Genomic DNA, 23,578 nt, shown 5'->3' with positions numbered 1-23,578 from the left:
GAGGTATGGTTCTCGTTTACGGATTTTTAATCAATGCGAGCGGTCTTGGGTTTAAATCCAGGACAAGCCCTTTACTCCAGGTCAGACATTATGAATTGTTTGCGACGCTGACGGCGGGGTTGGTTTGCATTGGCCCACTCTGAAAAAGGTTTCTCAGGACTCGGGATGTTTACGTCGTTTCTCTCCCCACAGATGATGCTCGAGGGAGACAGTGTCTGAGCTGGAGTGCGGTTGGATAGAATTGATGCTCCAGATCTGCGTTAACTTCACAGGGACGTGACCCATCTAATCCACAGAGCCAAAGTGGAGAATTGACCTGACTTGGAGAGCTGGATCTTAACGCTGACCTCCCGGACCTCGGCCTCCTGAAATGTTCCAAAGAAGCTCAACAAACACTCGAGGAACAGCAGCGCATCTTTCCATTGGGCTCCATACAGCTTTCACACTCAGAGTGTGTGCAACAGTCTCACCCTGTAAATGCTGCCCCCATTCTGTGTGTACTTCCATCGCTGATTTGGGTTTGAATCTTGTTTCCACTTGTTCTTTGTGTCCGGGCGGTAGTTGTTGAGAGCTGGCACAGACACAGCGGCTGGAATGGCCTCATACTGTGGTGTAATTATTCTCTCATTCGACGCTAACCTCACTCTGTGGCCAGGGAACCCTAGGCCTTTTCTCATTTAATCTCTCCTGACTTGCACCCTGTCAGAGCCCTTTCCTGTTGTTCTGTTTGCTCCCTCTGGGATTTCACTTGGTTAAAACGTCCGACATTTCTCACCGGTCCCGGATTTAATGAAAGGCGATGGTGAAAGACGAGCTTTGTTGTCCTGTCGACAAATCCCGCCTGAGTCGCTGAGTCGTTCCAGTATTTTCCGCAGATGTTAGATCGATTTTCGATGGCAATAACAGCATGTATAAGTTACTTTCCCACGGCTCGTTGGTCTAGGGGTATGATTCTCGCTTTGGGTGTGTCGGTTTCGAAACTTGCGAGAGGTCCCGGGTTCAAATCCCGGACGAGCCCTTTGCAAGGTTTTCTGTTGGTCAAGCGATATTTTCTTCATTTCTTTGCGGCACATTCGGCGGGATTCATTGACATTGGGTTTCCTTTGAGAAGCTGAGCTCACACAGCAGGGAACCAACACGTTCCCGAGACAATCGGGACAATTTCTAAAAGCTTGTCTGTGATTAGACATTCACTTACCTCTATTGACTAATTCCGGTGGATTCAGGCAGCTCTCTGTCTGTTTCATTTTATTCAGTTCAACAACATCAGACTGTGTAATCTCTCTTCCCCCTCCACCATCTGTTTCCATCAACTTATTTTCATTCCTTCCATTGATATGTTTTGCCCTCAGCATTCCCCCCTCCCCCCAGCCCATACCATCCTACTTGAGCAATCTGATCCCTGTCGCCAATTGTTCTGTGACATCCTGCTTACTTTGTTCTGCTATTAACACATTCTGATCTCTTGAGGCGCCACTATCAGCACCTTTGTTATCCTTGATTAGCCACATTTACATTCCCTTTTTCTTTCTGTCCGAGACATTGTCGTCATTTTCCACCTAATGTTGACCACTCTATCGAGGCCCAATAGGGCACCCCACCCCCCGCCCATCCACAATAGGCTGAATCTGACCCCATTTCCAGTTCTCCAGCTTTGACAAAGAGTCACCCAGGCCCGGAACGACAGCTGCCATCTCGTTCCACACAGCCCGTCAGACCTGCTGAGATTGTCCAGTATTTTCTGTTTTTGTTTCAGAATGAAGCATCCGCAGTAAGTTGCATTTGTCGTTCATTTAGACATGTTTGAGATGGTGAATAAGTATGATCATCTGCATTTGTAAATGCATGAAATTCTGTTGTACTAGCTCCGAATATCCAAAATAGGAAGATCCATTTCTTCACATTGCCTGTCGAAAATTCAGTACTTGTGACTTAATGTGGAATTTATTTTAGTGGCTCATGAGAGACTAAACCTCATAATCCTCGAACATACGAGATCGGGGAACAAAATTACTTTGTGCAAACATTCCTCACACAACATGAGAAGCACTTGATGTTTCTACCCGGTATGGACCCGGGGACCTTTCGCATGTTAGGGGAATGTGCTAACCACTACACTACCGAAACCGCTGGCGGTGCAGTAATCAATGGACTTGTGCAATGTTCAACCTCACTGTGTTGCCGCCTCTTCTCATGGTTTGGCTGAGAGGCCATGTCACTTATTACAAGAAGACAGCCGTTTCTTTAAAACCGATGTCTCAACTTATAAAACAATCAGGAATGGAACTTTACTGACCTGAAGATAAGTTATGTTTTGCTTGAAGTGGAAGTTAAATTGAGAAGGCAGGGCTTTCGTAAATAACCACAACCGATACGAGAATTGAAGATGTCCTGCTCACTTTGCGCAGCATCAAGAATCAGCTGTCCCACCCACTGAGTTAAAGCGCAGGTCAAAATTCAGACATTCTTCACCTGAGGAAGGAGCAGCGCTCCGAAAGCTAGTGACATCGAAACAAACCTGTTGGACTTTAACCTGGTGTTGTAAGACTTCGCACAAAACTCAGAAGTGCGAGCCAGCAGTCAAACCTGGAATCTCCTGATTCGTAGTCAGGCACGTTATCCATTGCGCCATAGGCCCATTCGAGTGCATGCATTTGGCTGTTGCTCGTTGATGAGAACCAGTTACGAGATAGTCTGCAACAGACTAAACTGGAAGTATGAGATGTTTCTGCCCGGTTTCGAACCGGGGACCTTTCGCGTGTAAGGCGAATGTGATAACCACTACACCACAGAAACAGTTGGCAATTGACGGACGTGTACAATGTTCAACCTCACTGTGTTGCTGCCGATTCGCATGGCGAGGCTGAGAGGCCAAGCCACTTATTACAAGACGACAGCTGTTTGTTAAAAAAAAACAGATGTTTCAACATATAAAACCATGAGATGTAGAAATTATATCGAACTGAACATAAGTTCTATTTTGCTTAGCGCGGTCTTAAATTTGTGCCCTGTGGTCTCGAGGTATGGTTCTCGTTTACGGATTTTTAATCAATGCGAGCGGTCTTGGGTTTAAATCCAGGACAAGCCCTTTACTCCAGGTCAGACATTATGAATTGTTTGCGACGCTGACGGCGGGGTTGGTTTGCATTGGCCCACTCTGAAAAAGGTTTCTCAGGACTCGGGATGTTTACGTCGTTTCTCTCCCCACAGATGATGCTCGAGGGAGACAGTGTCTGAGCTGGAGTGCGGTTGGATAGAATTGATGCTCCAGATCTGCGTTAACTTCACAGGGACGTGACCCATCTAATCCACAGAGCCAAAGTGGAGAATTGACCTGACTTGGAGAGCTGGATCTTAACGCTGACCTCCCGGACCTCGGCCTCCTGAAATGTTCCAAAGAAGCTCAACAAACACTCGAGGAACAGCAGCGCATCTTTCCATTGGGCTCCATACAGCTTTCACACTCAGAGTGTGTGCAACAGTCTCACCCTGTAAATGCTGCCCCCCATTCTGTGTGTACTTCCATCGCTGATTTGGGTTTGAATCTTGTTTCCACTTGTTCTTTGTGTCCGGGCGGTAGTTGTTGAGAGCTGGCACAGACACAGCGGCTGGAATGGCCTCATACTGTGGTGTAATTATTCTCTCATTCGACGCTAACCTCACTCTGTGGCCAGGGAACCCTAGGCCTTTTCTCATTTAATCTCTCCTGACCTGCACCCTGTCAGAGCCCTTTCCTGTTGTTCTGTTTGCTCCCTCTGGGATTTCACTTGGTTAAAACGTCGGACATTTCTCACCGGTCCCGGATTTAATGAAAGGCGATGGTGAAAGACGAGCTTTGTTGTCCTGTCGACAAATCCCGCCTGAGTCGCTGAGTCGTTCCAGTATTTTCCGCAGATGTTAGATCGATTTTCGATGGCAATAACAGCATGTATAAGTTACTTTCCCGCGGCTCGTTGGTCTAGGGGTATGATTCTCGCTTTGGGTGTGTCGGTTTCGAAACTTGCGAGAGGTCCCGGGTTCAAATCCCGGACGAGCCCTTTGCAAGGTTTTCTGTTGGTCAAGCGATATTTTCTTCATTTCTTTGCGGCACATTCGGCGGGATTCATTGACATTGGGTTTCCTTTGAGAAGCTGAGCTCACACAGCAGGGAACCAACACGTTCCCGAGACAATCGGGACAATTTCTAAAAGCTTGTCTGTGATTAGACATTCACTTACCTCTATTGACTAATTCCGGTGGATTCAGGCAGCTCTCTGTCTGTTTCATTTTATTCAGTTCAACAACATCAGACTGTGTAATCTCTCTTCCCCCTCCACCATCTGTTTCCATCAACTTATTTTCATTCCTTCCATTGATATGTTTTGCCCTCAGCATTCCCCCCTCCCCCCAGCCCATACCATCCTACTTGAGCAATCTGATCCCTGTCGCCAATTGTTCTGTGACATCCTGCTTACTTTGTTCTGCTATTAACACATTCTGATCTCTTGAGGCGCCACTATCAGCACCTTTGTTATCCTTGATTAGCCACATTTACATTCCCTTTTTCTTTCTGTCCGAGCCATTGTCGTCATTTTCCACCTAATGTTGACCACTCTATCGAGGCCCAATAGGGCACCCCACCCCCCGCCCATCCACAATAGGCTGAATCTGACCCCATTTCCAGTTCTCCAGCTTTGACAAAGAGTCACCCAGGCCCGGAACGACAGCTGCCATCTCGTTCCACACAGCCCGTCAGACCTGCTGAGATTGTCCAGTATTTTCTGTTTTTGTTTCAGAATGAAGCATCCGCAGTAAGTTGCATTTGTCGTTCATTTAGACATGTTTGAGATGGTGAATAAGTATGATCATCTGCATTTGTAAATGCATGAAATTCTGTTGTACTAGCTCCGAATATCCAAAATAGGAAGATCCATTTCTTCACATTGCCTGTCGAAAATTCAGTACTTGTGACTTAATGTGGAATTTATTTTAGTGGCTCATGAGAGACTAAACCTCATAATCCTCGAACATACGAGATCGGGGAACAAAATTACTTTGTGCAAACATTCCTCACACAACATGAGAAGCACTTGATGTTTCTACCCGGTATGGACCCGGGGACCTTTCGCATGTTAGGGGAATGTGCTAACCACTACACTACCGAAACCGCTGGCGGTGCAGTAATCAATGGACTTGTGCAATGTTCAACCTCACTGTGTTGCCGCCTCGTCTCATGGTTTGGCTGAGAGGCCATGTCACTTATTACAAGAAGACAGCCGTTTCTTTAAAACCGATGTCTCAACTTATAAAACAATCAGGAATGGAACTTTACTGACCTGAAGATAAGTTATGTTTTGCTTGAAGTGGGAGTTAAATTGAGAAGGCAGGGCTTTCGTAAATAACCACAACCGATACGAGAATTGAAGATGTCCTGCTCACTTTGCGCAGCATCAAGAATCAGCTGTCCCACCCACTGAGTTAAAGCGCAGGCCAAAATTCAGACATTCTTCACCTGAGGAAGGAGCAGCGCTCCGAAAGCTAGTGACATCGAAACAAACCTGTTGGACTTTAACCTGGTGTTGTAAGACTTCGCACAAAACTCAGAAGTGCGAGCCAGCAGTCAAACCTGGAATCTCCTGATTCGTAGTCAGGCACGTTATCCATTGCGCCATAGGCCCATTCGAGTGCATGCATTTGGCTGTTGCTCGTTGATGAGAACCAGTTACGAGATAGTCTGCAACAGACTAAACTGGAAGTATGAGATGTTTCTGCCCGGTTTCGAACCGGGGACCTTTCGCGTGTAAGGCAAATGTGATAACCACTACACCACAGAAACAGTTGGCAATTGACGGACGTGTACAATGTTCAACCTCACTGTGTTGCTGCCGATTCGCATGGCGAGGCTGAGAGGCCAGGCCACTTATTACAAGACGACAGCTGTTTGTTAAAAAAAAACAGATGTTTCAACATATAAAACCATGAGATGTAGAAATTATATCGAACTGAACATAAGTTCTATTTTGCTTAGCTCGGTCTTAAATTTGTGCCCTGTGGTCTCGAGGTATGGTTCTCGTTTACGGATTTTTAATCAATGCGAGCGGTCTTGGGTTTAAATCCAGGACAAGCCCTTTACTCCAGGTCAGACATTATGAATTGTTTGCGACGCTGACGGCGGGGTTGGTTTGCATTGGCCCACTCTGAAAAAGGTTTCTCAGGACTCGGGATGTTTACGTCGTTTCTCTCCCCACAGATGATGCTCGAGGGAGACAGTGTCTGAGCTGGAGTGCGGTTGGATAGAATTGATGCTCCAGATCTGCGTTAACTTCACAGGGACGTGACCCATCTAATCCACAGAGCCAAAGTGGAGAATTGACCTGACTTGGAGAGCTGGATCTTAACGCTGACCTACCGGACCTCGGCCTCCTGAAATGTTCCAAAGAAGCTCAACAAACACTCGAGGAACAGCAGCGCATCTTTCCATTGGGCTCCATACAGCTTTCACACTCAGAGTGTGTGCAACAGTCTCACCCTGTAAATGCTGCCCCCCATTCTGTGTGTACTTCCATCGCTGATTTGGGTTTGAATCTTGTTTCCACTTGTTCTTTGTGTCCGGGCGGTAGTTGTTGAGAGCTGGCACAGACACAGCGGCTGGAATGGCCTCATACTGTGGTGTAATTATTCTCTCATTCGACGCTAACCTCACTCTGTGGCCAAGGAACCCTAGGCCTTTTCTCATTTAATCTCTCCTGACCTGCACCCTGTCAGAGCCCTTTCCTGTTGTTCTGTTTGCTCCCTCTGGGATTTCACTTGGTTAAAACGTCGGACATTTCTCACCGGTCCCGGATTTAATGAAAGGCGATGGTGAAAGACGAGCTTTGTTGTCCTGTCGACAAATCCCGCCTGAGTCGCTGAGTCGTTCCAGTATTTTCCGCAGATGTTAGATCGATTTTCGATGGCAATAACAGCATGTATAAGTTACTTTCCCGCGGCTCGTTGGTCTAGGGGTATGATTCTCGCTTTGGGTGTGTCGGTTTCGAAACTTGCGAGAGGTCCCGGGTTCAAATCCCGGACGAGCCCTTTGCAAGGTTTTCTGTTGGTCAAGCGATATTTTCTTCATTTCTTTGCGGCACATTCGGCGGGATTCATTGACATTGGGTTTCCTTTGAGAAGCTGAGCTCACACAGCAGGGAACCAACACGTTCCCGAGACAATCGGGACAATTTCTAAAAGCTTGTCTGTGATTAGACATTCACTTACCTCTATTGACTAATTCCGGTGGATTCAGGCAGCTCTCTGTCTGTTTCATTTTATTCAGTTCAACAACATCAGACTGTGTAATCTCTCTTCCCCCTCCACCATCTGTTTCCATCAACTTATTTTCATTCCTTCCATTGATATGTTTTGCCCTCAGCATTCCCCCCTCCCCCCAGCCCATACCATCCTACTTGAGCAATCTGATCCCTGTCGCCAATTGTTCTGTGACATCCTGCTTACTTTGTTCTGCTATTAACACATTCTGATCTCTTGAGGCGCCACTATCAGCACCTTTGTTATCCTTGATTAGCCACATTTACATTCCCTTTTTCTTTCTGTCCGAGACATTGTCGTCATTTTCCACCTAATGTTGACCACTCTATCGAGGCCCAATAGGGCACCCCACCCCCCGCCCATCCACAATAGGCTGAATCTGACCCCATTTCCAGTTCTCCAGCTTTGACAAAGAGTCACCCAGGCCCGGAACGACAGCTGCCATCTCGTTCCACACAGCCCGTCAGACCTGCTGAGATTGTCCAGTATTTTCTGTTTTTGTTTCAGAATGAAGCATCCGCAGTAAGTTGCATTTGTCGTTCATTTAGACATGTTTGAGATGGTGAATAAGTATGATCATCTGCATTTGTAAATGCATGAAATTCTGTTGTACTAGCTCCGAATATCCAAAATAGGAAGATCCATTTCTTCACATTGCCTGTCGAAAATTCAGTACTTGTGACTTAATGTGGAATTTATTTTAGTGGCTCATGAGAGACTAAACCTCATAATCCTCGAACATACGAGATCGGGGAACAAAATTACTTTGTGCAAACATTCCTCACACAACATGAGAAGCACTTGATGTTTCTACCCGGTATGGACCCGGGGACCTTTCGCATGTTAGGGGAATGTGCTAACCACTACACTACCGAAACCGCTGGCGGTGCAGTAATCAATGGACTTGTGCAATGTTCAACCTCACTGTGTTGCCGCCTCGTCTCATGGTTTGGCTGAGAGGCCATGTCACTTATTACAAGAAGACAGCCGTTTCTTTAAAACCGATGTCTCAACTTATAAAACAATCAGGAATGGAACTTTACTGACCTGAAGATAAGTTATGTTTTGCTTGAAGTGGGAGTTAAATTGAGAAGGCAGGGCTTTCGTAAATAACCACAACCGATACGAGAATTGAAGATGTCCTGCTCACTTTGCGCAGCATCAAGAATCAGCTGTCCCACCCACTGAGTTAAAGCGCAGGCCAAAATTCAGACATTCTTCACCTGAGGAAGGAGCAGCGCTCCGAAAGCTAGTGACATCGAAACAAACCTGTTGGACTTTAACCTGGTGTTGTAAGACTTCGCACAAAACTCAGAAGTGCGAGCCAGCAGTCAAACCTGGAATCTCCTGATTCGTAGTCAGGCACGTTATCCATTGCGCCATAGGCCCATTCGAGTGCATGCATTTGGCTGTTGCTCGTTGATGAGAACCAGTTACGAGATAGTCTGCAACAGACTAAACTGGAAGTATGAGATGTTTCTGCCCGGTTTCGAACCGGGGACCTTTCGCGTGTAAGGCAAATGTGATAACCACTACACCACAGAAACAGTTGGCAATTGACGGACGTGTACAATGTTCAACCTCACTGTGTTGCTGCCGATTCGCATGGCGAGGCTGAGAGGCCAGGCCACTTATTACAAGACGACAGCTGTTTGTTAAAAAAAAACAGATGTTTCAACATATAAAACCATGAGATGTAGAAATTATATCGAACTGAACATAAGTTCTATTTTGCTTAGCTCGGTCTTAAATTTGTGCCCTGTGGTCTCGAGGTATGGTTCTCGTTTACGGATTTTTAATCAATGCGAGCGGTCTTGGGTTTAAATCCAGGACAAGCCCTTTACTCCAGGTCAGACATTATGAATTGTTTGCGACGCTGACGGCGGGGTTGGTTTGCATTGGCCCACTCTGAAAAAGGTTTCTCAGGACTCGGGATGTTTACGTCGTTTCTCTCCCCACAGATGATGCTCGAGGGAGACAGTGTCTGAGCTGGAGTGCGGTTGGATAGAATTGATGCTCCAGATCTGCGTTAACTTCACAGGGACGTGACCCATCTAATCCACAGAGCCAAAGTGGAGAATTGACCTGACTTGGAGAGCTGGATCTTAACGCTGACCTACCGGACCTCGGCCTCCTGAAATGTTCCAAAGAAGCTCAACAAACACTCGAGGAACAGCAGCGCATCTTTCCATTGGGCTCCATACAGCTTTCACACTCAGAGTGTGTGCAACAGTCTCACCCTGTAAATGCTGCCCCCATTCTGTGTGTACTTCCATCGCTGATTTGGGTTTGAATCTTGTTTCCACTTGTTCTTTGTGTCCGGGCGGTAGTTGTTGAGAGCTGGCACAGACACAGCGGCTGGAATGGCCTCATACTGTGGTGTAATTATTCTCTCATTCGACGCTAACCTCACTCTGTGGCCAGGGAACCCTAGGCCTTTTCTCATTTAATCTCTCCTGACTTGCACCCTGTCAGAGCCCTTTCCTGTTGTTCTGTTTGCTCCCTCTGGGATTTCACTTGGTTAAAACGTCCGACATTTCTCACCGGTCCCGGATTTAATGAAAGGCGATGGTGAAAGACGAGCTTTGTTGTCCTGTCGACAAATCCCGCCTGAGTCGCTGAGTCGTTCCAGTATTTTCCGCAGATGTTAGATCGATTTTCGATGGCAATAACAGCATGTATAAGTTACTTTCCCCCGGCTCGTTGGTCTAGGGGTATGATTCTCGCTTTGGGTGTGTCGGTTTCGAAACTTGCGAGAGGTCCCGGGTTCAAATCCCGGACGAGCCCTTTGCAAGGTTTTCTGTTGGTCAAGCGATATTTTCTTCATTTCTTTGCGGCACATTCGGCGGGATTCATTGACATTGGGTTTCCTTTGAGAAGCTGAGCTCACACAGCAGGGAACCAACACGTTCCCGAGACAATCGGGACAATTTCTAAAAGCTTGTCTGTGATTAGACATTCACTTACCTCTATTGACTAATTCCGGTGGATTCAGGCAGCTCTCTGTCTGTTTCATTTTATTCAGTTCAACAACATCAGACTGTGTAATCTCTCTTCCCCCTCCACCATCTGTTTCCATCAACTTATTTTCATTCCTTCCATTGATATGTTTTGCCCTCAGCATTCCCCCCTCCCCCCAGCCCATACCATCCTACTTGAGCAATCTGATCCCTGTCGCCAATTGTTCTGTGACATCCTGCTTACTTTGTTCTGCTATTAACACATTCTGATCTCTTGAGGCGCCACTATCAGCACCTTTGTTATCCTTGATTAGCCACATTTACATTCCCTTTTTCTTTCTGTCCGAGACATTGTCGTCATTTTCCACCTAATGTTGACCACTCTATCGAGGCCCAATAGGGCACCCCACCCCCCGCCCATCCACAATAGGCTGAATCTGACCCCATTTCCAGTTCTCCAGCTTTGACAAAGAGTCACCCAGGCCCGGAACGACAGCTGCCATCTCGTTCCACACAGCCCGTCAGACCTGCTGAGATTGTCCAGTATTTTCTGTTTTTGTTTCAGAATGAAGCATCCGCAGTAAGTTGCATTTGTCGTTCATTTAGACATGTTTGAGATGGTGAATAAGTATGATCATCTGCATTTGTAAATGCATGAAATTCTGTTGTACTAGCTCCGAATATCCAAAATAGGAAGATCCATTTCTTCACATTGCCTGTCGAAAATTCAGTACTTGTGACTTAATGTGGAATTTATTTTAGTGGCTCATGAGAGACTAAACCTCATAATCCTCGAACATACGAGATCGGGGAACAAAATTACTTTGTGCAAACATTCCTCACACAACATGAGAAGCACTTGATGTTTCTACCCGGTATGGACCCGGGGACCTTTCGCATGTTAGGGGAATGTGCTAACCACTACACTACCGAAACCGCTGGCGGTGCAGTAATCAATGGACTTGTGCAATGTTCAACCTCACTGTGTTGCCGCCTCTTCTCATGGTTTGGCTGAGAGGCCATGTCACTTATTACAAGAAGACAGCCGTTTCTTTAAAACCGATGTCTCAACTTATAAAACAATCAGGAATGGAACTTTACTGACCTGAAGATAAGTTATGTTTTGCTTGAAGTGGAAGTTAAATTGAGAAGGCAGGGCTTTCGTAAATAACCACAACCGATACGAGAATTGAAGATGTCCTGCTCACTTTGCGCAGCATCAAGAATCAGCTGTCCCACCCACTGAGTTAAAGCGCAGGTCAAAATTCAGACATTCTTCACCTGAGGAAGGAGCAGCGCTCCGAAAGCTAGTGACATCGAAACAAACCTGTTGGACTTTAACCTGTTGTTGTAAGACTTCGCACAAAACTCAGAAGTGCGAGCCAGCAGTCAAACCTGGAATCTCCTGATTCGTAGTCAGGCACGTTATCCATTGCGCCATAGGCCCATTCGAGTGCATGCATTTGGCTGTTGCTCGTTGATGAGAACCAGTTACGAGATAGTCTGCAACAGACTAAACTGGAAGTATGAGATGTTTCTGCCCGGTTTCGAACCGGGGACCTTTCGCGTGTAAGGCGAATGTGATAACCACTACACCACAGAAACAGTCGGCAATTAACGGACGTGTACAATGTTCAACCTCACTGTGTTGCTGCCGATTCGCATGGCGAGGCTGAGAGGCCAGGCCACTTATTACAAGACGACAGCTGTTTGTTAAAAAAAAACAGATGTTTCAACATATAAAACCATGAGATGTAGAAATTATATCGAACTGAACATAAGTTCTATTTTGCTTAGCTCGGTCTTAAATTTGTGCCCTGTGGTCTCGAGGTATGGTTCTCGTTTACGGATTTTTAATCAATGCGAGCGGTCTTGGGTTTAAATCCAGGACAAGCCCTTTACTCCAGGTCAGACATTATGAATTGTTTGCGACGCTGACGGCGGGGTTGGTTTGCATTGGCCCACTCTGAAAAAGGTTTCTCAGGACTCGGGATGTTTACGTCGTTTCTCTCCCCACAGATGATGCTCGAGGGAGACAGTGTCTGAGCTGGAGTGCGGTTGGATAGAATTGATGCTCCAGATCTGCGTTAACTTCACAGGGACGTGACCCATCTAATCCACAGAGCCAAAGTGGAGAATTGACCTGACTTGGAGAGCTGGATCTTAACGCTGACCTCCCGGACCTCGGCCTCCTGAAATGTTCCAAAGAAGCTCAACAAACACTCGAGGAACAGCAGCGCATCTTTCCATTGGGCTCCATACAGCTTTCACACTCAGAGTGTGTGCAACAGTCTCACCCTGTAAATGCTGCCCCCATTCTGTGTGTACTTCCATCGCTGATTTGGGTTTGAATCTTGTTTCCACTTGTTCTTTGTGTCCGGGCGGTAGTTGTTGAGAGCTGGCACAGACACAGCGGCTGGAATGGCCTCATACTGTGGTGTAATTATTCTCTCATTCGACGCTAACCTCACTCTGTGGCCAGGGAACCCTAGGCCTTTTCTCATTTAATCTCTCCTGACTTGCACCCTGTCAGAGCCCTTTCCTGTTGTTCTGTTTGCTCCCTCTGGGATTTCACTTGGTTAAAACGTCCGACATTTCTCACCGGTCCCGGATTTAATGAAAGGCGATGGTGAAAGACGAGCTTTGTTGTCCTGTCGACAAATCCCGCCTGAGTCGCTGAGTCGTTCCAGTATTTTCCGCAGATGTTAGATCGATTTTCGATGGCAATAACAGCATGTATAAGTTACTTTCCCACGGCTCGTTGGTCTAGGGGTATGATTCTCGCTTTGGGTGTGTCGGTTTCGAAACTTGCGAGAGGTCCCGGGTTCAAATCCCGGACGAGCCCTTTGCAAGGTTTTCTGTTGGTCAAGCGATATTTTCTTCATTTCTTTGCGGCACATTCGGCGGGATTCATTGACATTGGGTTTCCTTTGAGAAGCTGAGCTCACACAGCAGGGAACCAACACGTTCCCGAGACAATCGGGACAATTTCTAAAAGCTTGTCTGTGATTAGACATTCACTTACCTCTATTGACTAATTCCGGTGGATTCAGGCAGCTCTCTGTCTGTTTCATTTTATTCAGTTCAACAACATCAGACTGTGTAATCTCTCTTCCCCCTCCACCATCTGTTTCCATCAACTTATTTTCATTCCTTCCATTGATATGTTTTGCCCTCAGCATTCCCCCCTCCCCCCAGCCCATACCATCCTACTTGAGCAATCTGATCCCTGTCGCCAATTGTTCTGTGACATCCTGCTTACTTTGTTCTGCTATTAACACATTCTGATCTCTTGAGGCGCCACTATCAGCACCTTTGTTATCCTTGATTAGCCACATTTACATTCCCTTTTTCTTTCTGTCCGAGACATTGTCGTCATTTTCCACTTAATGTTGACCACTCTATCGAGGCCCAATAGGGCACCCCACCCCCCGCCCATCCACAATAGGCTGAATCTGACCCCATTTCCAGTTCTCCAGCTTTGACAAAGAGTCAGCCAGGCCCGGAACGACAGCTGCCATCTCGTTCCACACAGCCCGTCAGACCTGCTGAGATTGTCCAGTATTTTCTGTTTTTGTTTCAGAATGAAGCATCCGCAGTAAGTTGCATTTGTCGTTCATTTAGACATGTTTGAGATGGTGAATAAGTATGATCATCTGCATTTGTAAATGCATGAAATTCTGTTGTACTAGCTCCGAATATCCAAAATAGGAAGATCCATTTCTTCACATTGCCTGTCGAAAATTCAGTACTTGTGACTTAATGTGGAATTTATTTTAGTGGCTCATGAGAGACTAAACCTCATAATCCTCGAACATACGAGATCGGGGAACAAAATTACTTTGTGCAAACATTCCTCACACAACATGAGAAGCACTTGATGTTTCTACCCGGTATGGACCCGGGGACCTTTCGCATGTTAGGGGAATGTGCTAACCACTACACTACCGAAACCGCTGGCGGTGCAGTAATCAATGGACTTGTGCAATGTTCAACCTCACTGTGTTGCCGCCTCTTCTCATGGTTTGGCTGAGAGGCCATGTCACTTATTACAAGAAGACAGCCGTTTCTTTAAAACCGATGTCTCAACTTATAAAACAATCAGGAATGGAACTTTACTGACCTGAAGATAAGTTATGTTTTGCTTGAAGTGGAAGTTAAATTGAGAAGGCAGGGCTTTCGTAAATAACCACAACCGATACGAGAATTGAAGATGTCCTGCTCACTTTGCGCAGCATCAAGAATCAGCTGTCCCACCCACTGAGTTAAAGCGCAGGCCAAAATTCAGACATTCTTCACCTGAGGAAGGAGCAGCGCTCCGAAAGCTAGTGACATCGAAACAAACCTGTTGGACTTTAACCTGGTGTTGTAAGACTTCGCACAAAACTCAGAAGTGCGAGCCAGCAGTCAAACCTGGAATCTCCTGATTCGTAGTCAGGCACGTTATCCATTGCGCCATAGGCCCATTCGAGTGCATGCATTTGGCTGTTGCTCGTTGATGAGAACCAGTTACGAGATAGTCTGCAACAGACTAAACTGGAAGTATGAGATGTTTCTGCCCGGTTTCGAACCGGGGACCTTTCGCGTGTAAGGCGAATGTGATAACCACTACACCACAGAAACAGTTGGCAATTGACGGACGTGTACAATGTTCAACCTCACTGTGTTGCTGCCGATTCGCATGGCGAGGCTGAGAGGCCAGGCCACTTATTACAAGACGACAGCTGTTTGTTAAAAAAAAACAGATGTTTCAACATATAAAACCATGAGATGTAGAAATTATATCGAACTGAACATAAGTTCTATTTTGCTTAGCGCGGTCTTAAATTTGTGCCCTGTGGTCTCGAGGTATGGTTCTCGTTTACGGATTTTTAATCAATGCGAGCGGTCTTGGGTTTAAATCCAGGACAAGCCCTTTACTCCAGGTCAGACATTATGAATTGTTTGCGACGCTGACGGCGGGGTTGGTTTGCATTGGCCCACTCTGAAAAAGGTTTCTCAGGACTCGGGATGTTTACGTCGTTTCTCTCCCCACAGATGATGCTCGAGGGAGACAGTGTCTGAGCTGGAGTGCGGTTGGATAGAATTGATGCTCCAGATCTGCGTTAACTTCACAGGGACGTGACCCATCTAATCCACAGAGCCAAAGTGGAGAATTGACCTGACTTGGAGAGCTGGATCTTAACGCTGACCTCCCGGACCTCGGCCTCCTGAAATGTTCCAAAGAAGCTCAACAAACACTCGAGGAACAGCAGCGCATCTTTCCATTGGGCTCCATACAGCTTTCACACTCAGAGTGTGTGCAACAGTCTCACCCTGTAAATGCTGCCCCCATTCTGTGTGTACTTCCATCGCTGATTTGGGTTTGAATCTTGTTTCCACTTGTTCTTTGTGTCCGGGCGGTAGTTGTTGAGAGCTGGCACAGACACAGCGGCTGGAATGGCCTCATACTGTGGTGTAATTATTCTCTCATTCGACGCTAACCTCACTCTGTGGCCAGGGAACCCTAGGCCTTTTCTCATTTAATCTCTCCTGACCTGCACCCTGTCAGAGCCCTTTCCTGTTGTTCTGTTTGCTCCCTCTGGGATTTCACTTGGTTAAAACGTCGGACATTTCTCACCGGTCCCGGATTTAATGAAAGGCGATGGTGAAAGACGAGCTTTGTTGTCCTGTCGACAAATCCCGCCTGAGTCGCTGAGTCGTTCCAGTATTTTCCGCAGATGTTAGATCGATTTTCGATGGCAATAACAGCATGTATAAGTTACTTTCCCGCGGCTCGTTGGTCTAGGGGTATGATTCTCGCTTTGGGTGTGTCGGTTTCGAAACTTGCGAGAGGTCCCGGGTTCAAATCCCGGACGAGCCCTTTGCAAGGTTTTCTGTTGGTCAAGCGATATTTTCTTCATTTCTTTGCGGCACATTCGGCGGGATTCATTGACATTGGGTTTCCTTTGAGAAGCTGAGCTCACACAGCAGGGAACCAACACGTTCCCGAGACAATCGGGACAATTTCTAAAAGCTTGTCTGTGATTAGACATTCACTTACCTCTATTGACTAATTCCGGTGGATTCAGGCAGCTCTCTGTCTGTTTCATTTTATTCAGTTCAACAACATCAGACTGTGTAATCTCTCTTCCCCCTCCACCATCTGTTTCCATCAACTTATTTTCATTCCTTCCATTGATATGTTTTGCCCTCAGCATTCCCCCCTCCCCCCAGCCCATACCATCCTACTTGAGCAATCTGATCCCTGTCGCCAATTGTTCTGTGACATCCTGCTTACTTTGTTCTGCTATTAACACATTCTGATCTCTTGAGGCGCCACTATCAGCACCTTTGTTATCCTTGATTAGCCACATTTACATTCCCTTTTTCTTTCTGTCCGAGACATTGTCGTCATTTTCCACCTAATGTTGACCACTCTATCGAGGCCCAATAGGGCACCCCACCCCCCGCCCATCCACAATAGGCTGAATCTGACCCCATTTCCAGTTCTCCAGCTTTGACAAAGAGTCACCCAGGCCCGGAACGACAGCTGCCATCTCGTTCCACACAGCCCGTCAGACCTGCTGAGATTGTCCAGTATTTTCTGTTTTTGTTTCAGAATGAAGCATCCGCAGTAAGTTGCATTTGTCGTTCATTTAGACATGTTTGAGATGGTGAATAAGTATGATCATCTGCATTTGTAAATGCATGAAATTCTGTTGTACTAGCTCCGAATATCCAAAATAGGAAGATCCATTTCTTCACATTGCCTGTCGAAAATTCAGTACTTGTGACTTAATGTGGAATTTATTTTAGTGGCTCATGAGAGACTAAACCTCATAATCCTCGAACATACGAGATCGGGGAACAAAATTACTTTGTGCAAACATTCCTCACACAACATGAGAAGCACTTGATGTTTCTACCCGGTATGGACCCGGGGACCTTTCGCATGTTAGGGGAATGTGCTAACCACTACACTACCGAAACCGCTGGCGGTGCAGTAATCAATGGACTTGTGCAATGTTCAACCTCACTGTGTTGCCGCCTCTTCTCATGGTTTGGCTGAGAGGCCATGTCACTTATTACAAGAAGACAGCCGTTTCTTTAAAACCGATGTCTCAACTTATAAAACAATCAGGAATGGAACTTTACTGACCTGAAGATAAGTTATGTTTTGCTTGAAGTGGAAGTTAAATTGAGAAGGCAGGGCTTTCGTAAATAACCACAACCGATACGAGAATTGAAGATGTCCTGCTCACTTTGCGCAGCATCAAGAATCAGCTGTCCCACCCACTGAGTTAAAGCGCAGGTCAAAATTCAGACATTCTTCACCTGAGGAAGGAGCAGCGCTCCGAAAGCTAGTGACATCGAAACAAACCTGTTGGACTTTAACCTGGTGTTGTAAGACTTCGCACAAAACTCAGAAGTGCGAGCCAGCAGTCAAACCTGGAATCTCCTGATTCGTAGTCAGGCACGTTATCCATTGCGCCATAGGCCCATTCGAGTGCATGCATTTGGCTGTTGCTCGTTGATGAGAACCAGTTACGAGATAGTCTGCAACAGACTAAACTGGAAGTATGAGATGTTTCTGCCCGGTTTCGAACCGGGGACCTTTCGCGTGTAAGGCGAATGTGATAACCACTACACCACAGAAACAGTTGGCAATTGACGGACGTGTACAATGTTCAACCTCACTGTGTTGCTGCCGATTCGCATGGCGAGGCTGAGAGGCCAAGCCACTTATTACAAGACGACAGCTGTTTGTTAAAAAAAAACAGATGTTTCAACATATAAAACCATGAGATGTAGAAATTATATCGAACTGAACATAAGTTCTATTTTGCTTAGCGCGGTCTTAAATTTGTGCCCTGTGGTCTCGAGGTATGGTTCTCGTTTACGGATTTTTAATCAATGCGAGCGGTCTTGGGTTTAAATCCAGGACAAGCCCTTTACTCCAGGTCAGACATTATGAATTGTTTGCGACGCTGACGGCGGGGTTGGTTTGCATTGGCCCACTCTGAAAAAGGTTTCTCAGGACTCGGGATGTTTACGTCGTTTCTCTCCCCACAGATGATGCTCGAGGGAGACAGTGTCTGAGCTGGAGTGCGGTTGGATAGAATTGATGCTCCAGATCTGCGTTAACTTCACAGGGACGTGACCCATCTAATCCACAGAGCCAAAGTGGAGAATTGACCTGACTTGGAGAGCTGGATCTTAACGCTGACCTCCCGGACCTCGGCCTCCTGAAATGTTCCAAAGAAGCTCAACAAACACTCGAGGAACAGCAGCGCATCTTTCCATTGGGCTCCATACAGCTTTCACACTCAGAGTGTGTGCAACAGTCTCACCCTGTAAATGCTGCCCCCCATTCTGTGTGTACTTCCATCGCTGATTTGGGTTTGAATCTTGTTTCCACTTGTTCTTTGTGTCCGGGCGGTAGTTGTTGAGAGCTGGCACAGACACAGCGGCTGGAATGGCCTCATACTGTGGTGTAATTATTCTCTCATTCGACGCTAACCTCACTCTGTGGCCAGGGAACCCTAGGCCTTTTCTCATTTAATCTCTCCTGACCTGCACCCTGTCAGAGCCCTTTCCTGTTGTTCTGTTTGCTCCCTCTGGGATTTCACTTGGTTAAAACGTCGGACATTTCTCACCGGTCCCGGATTTAATGAAAGGCGATGGTGAAAGACGAGCTTTGTTGTCCTGTCGACAAATCCCGCCTGAGTCGCTGAGTCGTTCCAGTATTTTCCGCAGATGTTAGATCGATTTTCGATGGCAATAACAGCATGTATAAGTTACTTTCCCGCGGCTCGTTGGTCTAGGGGTATGATTCTCGCTTTGGGTGTGTCGGTTTCGAAACTTGCGAGAGGTCCCGGGTTCAAATCCCGGACGAGCCCTTTGCAAGGTTTTCTGTTGGTCAAGCGATATTTTCTTCATTTCTTTGCGGCACATTCGGCGGGATTCATTGACATTGGGTTTCCTTTGAGAAGCTGAGCTCACACAGCAGGGAACCAACACGTTCCCGAGACAATCGGGACAATTTCTAAAAGCTTGTCTGTGATTAGACATTCACTTACCTCTATTGACTAATTCCGGTGGATTCAGGCAGCTCTCTGTCTGTTTCATTTTATTCAGTTCAACAACATCAGACTGTGTAATCTCTCTTCCCCCTCCACCATCTGTTTCCATCAACTTATTTTCATTCCTTCCATTGATATGTTTTGCCCTCAGCATTCCCCCCTCCCCCCAGCCCATACCATCCTACTTGAGCAATCTGATCCCTGTCGCCAATTGTTCTGTGACATCCTGCTTACTTTGTTCTGCTATTAACACATTCTGATCTCTTGAGGCGCCACTATCAGCACCTTTGTTATCCTTGATTAGCCACATTTACATTCCCTTTTTCTTTCTGTCCGAGCCATTGTCGTCATTTTCCACCTAATGTTGACCACTCTATCGAGGCCCAATAGGGCACCCCACCCCCCGCCCATCCACAATAGGCTGAATCTGACCCCATTTCCAGTTCTCCAGCTTTGACAAAGAGTCACCCAGGCCCGGAACGACAGCTGCCATCTCGTTCCACACAGCCCGTCAGACCTGCTGAGATTGTCCAGTATTTTCTGTTTTTGTTTCAGAATGAAGCATCCGCAGTAAGTTGCATTTGTCGTTCATTTAGACATGTTTGAGATGGTGAATAAGTATGATCATCTGCATTTGTAAATGCATGAAATTCTGTTGTACTAGCTCCGAATATCCAAAATAGGAAGATCCATTTCTTCACATTGCCTGTCGAAAATTCAGTACTTGTGACTTAATGTGGAATTTATTTTAGTGGCTCATGAGAGACTAAACCTCATAATCCTCGAACATACGAGATCGGGGAACAAAATTACTTTGTGCAAACATTCCTCACACAACATGAGAAGCACTTGATGTTTCTACCCGGTATGGACCCGGGGACCTTTCGCATGTTAGGGGAATGTGCTAACCACTACACTACCGAAACCGCTGGCGGTGCAGTAATCAATGGACTTGTGCAATGTTCAACCTCACTGTGTTGCCGCCTCGTCTCATGGTTTGGCTGAGAGGCCATGTCACTTATTACAAGAAGACAGCCGTTTCTTTAAAACCGATGTCTCAACTTATAAAACAATCAGGAATGGAACTTTACTGACCTGAAGATAAGTTATGTTTTGCTTGAAGTGGGAGTTAAATTGAGAAGGCAGGGCTTTCGTAAATAACCACAACCGATACGAGAATTGAAGATGTCCTGCTCACTTTGCGCAGCATCAAGAATCAGCTGTCCCACCCACTGAGTTAAAGCGCAGGCCAAAATTCAGACATTCTTCACCTGAGGAAGGAGCAGCGCTCCGAAAGCTAGTGACATCGAAACAAACCTGTTGGACTTTAACCTGGTGTTGTAAGACTTCGCACAAAACTCAGAAGTGCGAGCCAGCAGTCAAACCTGGAATCTCCTGATTCGTAGTCAGGCACGTTATCCATTGCGCCATAGGCCCATTCGAGTGCATGCATTTGGCTGTTGCTCGTTGATGAGAACCAGTTACGAGATAGTCTGCAACAGACTAAACTGGAAGTATGAGATGTTTCTGCCCGGTTTCGAACCGGGGACCTTTCGCGTGTAAGGCAAATGTGATAACCACTACACCACAGAAACAGTTGGCAATTGACGGACGTGTACAATGTTCAACCTCACTGTGTTGCTGCCGATTCGCATGGCGAGGCTGAGAGGCCAGGCCACTTATTACAAGACGACAGCTGTTTGTTAAAAAAAAACAGATGTTTCAACATATAAAACCATGAGATGTAGAAATTATATCGAACTGAACATAAGTTCTATTTTGCTTAGCTCGGTCTTAAATTTGTGCCCTGTGGTCTCGAGGTATGGTTCTCGTTTACGGATTTTTAATCAATGCGAGCGGTCTTGGGTTTAAATCCAGGACAAGCCCTTTACTCCAGGTCAGACATTATGAATTGTTTGCGACGCTGACGGCGGGGTTGGTTTGCATTGGCCCACTCTGAAAAAGGTTTCTCAGGACTCGGGATGTTTACGTCGTTTCTCTCCCCACAGATGATGCTCGAGGGAGACAGTGTCTGAGCTGGAGTGCGGTTGGATAGAATTGATGCTCCAGATCTGCGTTAACTTCACAGGGACGTGACCCATCTAATCCACAGAGCCAAAGTGGAGAATTGACCTGACTTGGAGAGCTGGATCTTAACGCTGACCTACCGGACCTCGGCCTCCTGAAATGTTCCAAAGAAGCTCAACAAACACTCGAGGAACAGCAGCGCATCTTTCCATTGGGCTCCATACAGCTTTCACACTCAGAGTGTGTGCAACAGTCTCACCCTGTAAATGCTGCCCCCCATTCTGTGTGTACTTCCATCGCTGATTTGGGTTTGAATCTTGTTTCCACTTGTTCTTTGTGTCCGGGCGGTAGTTGTTGAGAGCTGGCACAGACACAGCGGCTGGAATGGCCTCATACTGTGGTGTAATTATTCTCTCATTCGACGCTAACCTCACTCTGTGGCCAGGGAACCCTAGGCCTTTTCTCATTTAATCTCTCCTGACCTGCACCCTGTCAGAGCCCTTTCCTGTTGTTCTGTTTGCTCCCTCTGGGATTTCACTTGGTTAAAACGTCGGACATTTCTCACCGGTCCCGGATTTAATGAAAGGCGATGGTGAAAGACGAGCTTTGTTGTCCTGTCGACAAATCCCGCCTGAGTCGCTGAGTCGTTCCAGTATTTTCCGCAGATGTTAGATCGATTTTCGATGGCAATAACAGCATGTATAAGTTACTTTCCCCCGGCTCGTTGGTCTAGGGGTATGATTCTCGCTTTGGGTGTGTCGGTTTCGAAACTTGCGAGAGGTCCCGGGTTCAAATCCCGGACGAGCCCTTTGCAAGGTTTTCTGTTGGTCAAGCGATATTTTCTTCATTTCTTTGCGGCACATTCGGCGGGATTCATTGACATTGGGTTTCCTTTGAGAAGCTGAGCTCACACAGCAGGGAACCAACACGTTCCCGAGACAATCGGGACAATTTCTAAAAGCTTGTCTGTGATTAGACATTCACTTACCTCTATTGACTAATTCCGGTGGATTCAGGCAGCTCTCTGTCTGTTTCATTTTATTCAGTTCAACAACATCAGACTGTGTAATCTCTCTTCCCCCTCCACCATCTGTTTCCATCAACTTATTTTCATTCCTTCCATTGATATGTTTTGCCCTCAGCATTCCCCCCTCCCCCCAGCCCATACCATCCTACTTGAGCAATCTGATCCCTGTCGCCAATTGTTCTGTGACATCCTGCTTACTTTGTTCTGCTATTAACACATTCTGATCTCTTGAGGCGCCACTATCAGCACCTTTGTTATCCTTGATTAGCCACATTTACATTCCCTTTTTCTTTCTGTCCGAGCCATTGTCGTCATTTTCCACCTAATGTTGACCACTCTATCGAGGCCCAATAGGGCACCCCACCCCCCGCCCATCCACAATAGGCTGAATCTGACCCCATTTCCAGTTCTCCAGCTTTGACAAAGAGTCACCCAGGCCCGGAACGACAGCTGCCATCTCGTTCCACACAGCCCGTCAGACCTGCTGAGATTGTCCAGTATTTTCTGTTTTTGTTTCAGAATGAAGCATCCGCAGTAAGTTGCATTTGTCGTTCATTTAGACATGTTTGAGATGGTGAATAAGTATGATCATCTGCATTTGTAAATGCATGAAATTCTGTTGTACTAGCTCCGAATATCCAAAATAGGAAGATCCATTTCTTCACATTGCCTGTCGAAAATTCAGTACTTGTGACTTAATGTGGAATTTATTTTAGTGGCTCATGAGAGACTAAACCTCATAATCCTCGAACATACGAGATCGGGGAACAAAATTACTTTGTGCAAACATTCCTCACACAACATGAGAAGCACTTGATGTTTCTACCCGGTATGGACCCGGGGACCTTTCGCATGTTAGGGGAATGTGCTAACCACTACACTACCGAAACCGCTGGCGGTGCAGTAATCAATGGACTTGTGCAATGTTCAACCTCACTGTGTTGCCGCCTCGTCTCATGGTTTGGCTGAGAGGCCATGTCACTTATTACAAGAAGACAGCCGTTTCTTTAAAACCGATGTCTCAACTTATAAAACAATCAGGAATGGAACTTTACTGACCTGAAGATAAGTTATGTTTTGCTTGAAGTGGGAGTTAAATTGAGAAGGCAGGGCTTTCGTAAATAACCACAACCGATACGAGAATTGAAGATGTCCTGCTCACTTTGCGCAGCATCAAGAATCAGCTGTCCCACCCACTGAGTTAAAGCGCA

The 23,578-nt window shown here is 46.4% G+C and overlaps 15 non-coding genes across 15 annotated transcripts; 8 read left to right on the top strand and 7 right to left on the bottom strand.

Moving 5' to 3' along the window:
- The first annotated feature begins 928 nt into the window (after positions 1-928).
- On the top strand, positions 929-1,018 carry trnap-ugg (transfer RNA proline (anticodon UGG)). Its single transcript is given in 2 exon segments — positions 929-964; positions 983-1,018. It is a non-coding gene; the product is annotated as a tRNA-Pro (tRNA).
- Positions 1,019-2,723: 1,705 nt separating this feature from the next.
- Positions 2,724-2,796, bottom strand: trnav-uac (transfer RNA valine (anticodon UAC)). The gene has a single exon. It is a non-coding gene; the product is annotated as a tRNA-Val (tRNA).
- A 1,151-nt stretch (positions 2,797-3,947) lies between these two features.
- On the top strand, positions 3,948-4,037 carry trnap-ugg (transfer RNA proline (anticodon UGG)). Its single transcript is given in 2 exon segments — positions 3,948-3,983; positions 4,002-4,037. It is a non-coding gene; the product is annotated as a tRNA-Pro (tRNA).
- A 1,705-nt stretch (positions 4,038-5,742) lies between these two features.
- On the bottom strand, positions 5,743-5,815 carry trnav-uac (transfer RNA valine (anticodon UAC)). Its single transcript has one exon. It is a non-coding gene; the product is annotated as a tRNA-Val (tRNA).
- Positions 5,816-6,966: 1,151 nt separating this feature from the next.
- On the top strand, positions 6,967-7,056 carry trnap-ugg (transfer RNA proline (anticodon UGG)). Its single transcript is given in 2 exon segments — positions 6,967-7,002; positions 7,021-7,056. It is a non-coding gene; the product is annotated as a tRNA-Pro (tRNA).
- Positions 7,057-8,761: 1,705 nt separating this feature from the next.
- Positions 8,762-8,834, bottom strand: trnav-uac (transfer RNA valine (anticodon UAC)). Its single transcript has one exon. It is a non-coding gene; the product is annotated as a tRNA-Val (tRNA).
- Positions 8,835-9,984: 1,150 nt separating this feature from the next.
- Positions 9,985-10,074, top strand: trnap-ugg (transfer RNA proline (anticodon UGG)). Its single transcript is given in 2 exon segments — positions 9,985-10,020; positions 10,039-10,074. It is a non-coding gene; the product is annotated as a tRNA-Pro (tRNA).
- A 1,705-nt stretch (positions 10,075-11,779) lies between these two features.
- trnav-uac (transfer RNA valine (anticodon UAC)) lies at positions 11,780-11,852 on the bottom strand. Its single transcript has one exon. It is a non-coding gene; the product is annotated as a tRNA-Val (tRNA).
- Positions 11,853-13,002: 1,150 nt separating this feature from the next.
- On the top strand, positions 13,003-13,092 carry trnap-ugg (transfer RNA proline (anticodon UGG)). The gene is given in 2 exon segments: positions 13,003-13,038; positions 13,057-13,092. It is a non-coding gene; the product is annotated as a tRNA-Pro (tRNA).
- A 1,705-nt stretch (positions 13,093-14,797) lies between these two features.
- On the bottom strand, positions 14,798-14,870 carry trnav-uac (transfer RNA valine (anticodon UAC)). The gene has a single exon. It is a non-coding gene; the product is annotated as a tRNA-Val (tRNA).
- Positions 14,871-16,020: 1,150 nt separating this feature from the next.
- trnap-ugg (transfer RNA proline (anticodon UGG)) lies at positions 16,021-16,110 on the top strand. Its single transcript is given in 2 exon segments — positions 16,021-16,056; positions 16,075-16,110. It is a non-coding gene; the product is annotated as a tRNA-Pro (tRNA).
- Positions 16,111-17,815: 1,705 nt separating this feature from the next.
- On the bottom strand, positions 17,816-17,888 carry trnav-uac (transfer RNA valine (anticodon UAC)). The gene has a single exon. It is a non-coding gene; the product is annotated as a tRNA-Val (tRNA).
- A 1,151-nt stretch (positions 17,889-19,039) lies between these two features.
- trnap-ugg (transfer RNA proline (anticodon UGG)) lies at positions 19,040-19,129 on the top strand. Its single transcript is given in 2 exon segments — positions 19,040-19,075; positions 19,094-19,129. It is a non-coding gene; the product is annotated as a tRNA-Pro (tRNA).
- Positions 19,130-20,834: 1,705 nt separating this feature from the next.
- Positions 20,835-20,907, bottom strand: trnav-uac (transfer RNA valine (anticodon UAC)). The gene has a single exon. It is a non-coding gene; the product is annotated as a tRNA-Val (tRNA).
- A 1,151-nt stretch (positions 20,908-22,058) lies between these two features.
- Positions 22,059-22,148, top strand: trnap-ugg (transfer RNA proline (anticodon UGG)). The gene is given in 2 exon segments: positions 22,059-22,094; positions 22,113-22,148. It is a non-coding gene; the product is annotated as a tRNA-Pro (tRNA).
- The last annotated feature ends 1,430 nt before the right edge of the window (positions 22,149-23,578 follow it).

Source organism: Scyliorhinus torazame, chromosome 5 (assembly GCF_047496885.1).
Source record: "Scyliorhinus torazame isolate Kashiwa2021f chromosome 5, sScyTor2.1, whole genome shotgun sequence".
Lineage (NCBI taxonomy): Eukaryota > Metazoa > Chordata > Chondrichthyes > Carcharhiniformes > Scyliorhinidae > Scyliorhinus > Scyliorhinus torazame.
Note: the sequence above shows the minus strand (reverse complement) of the source record. Positions and strands in the feature narration are given on the sequence as shown.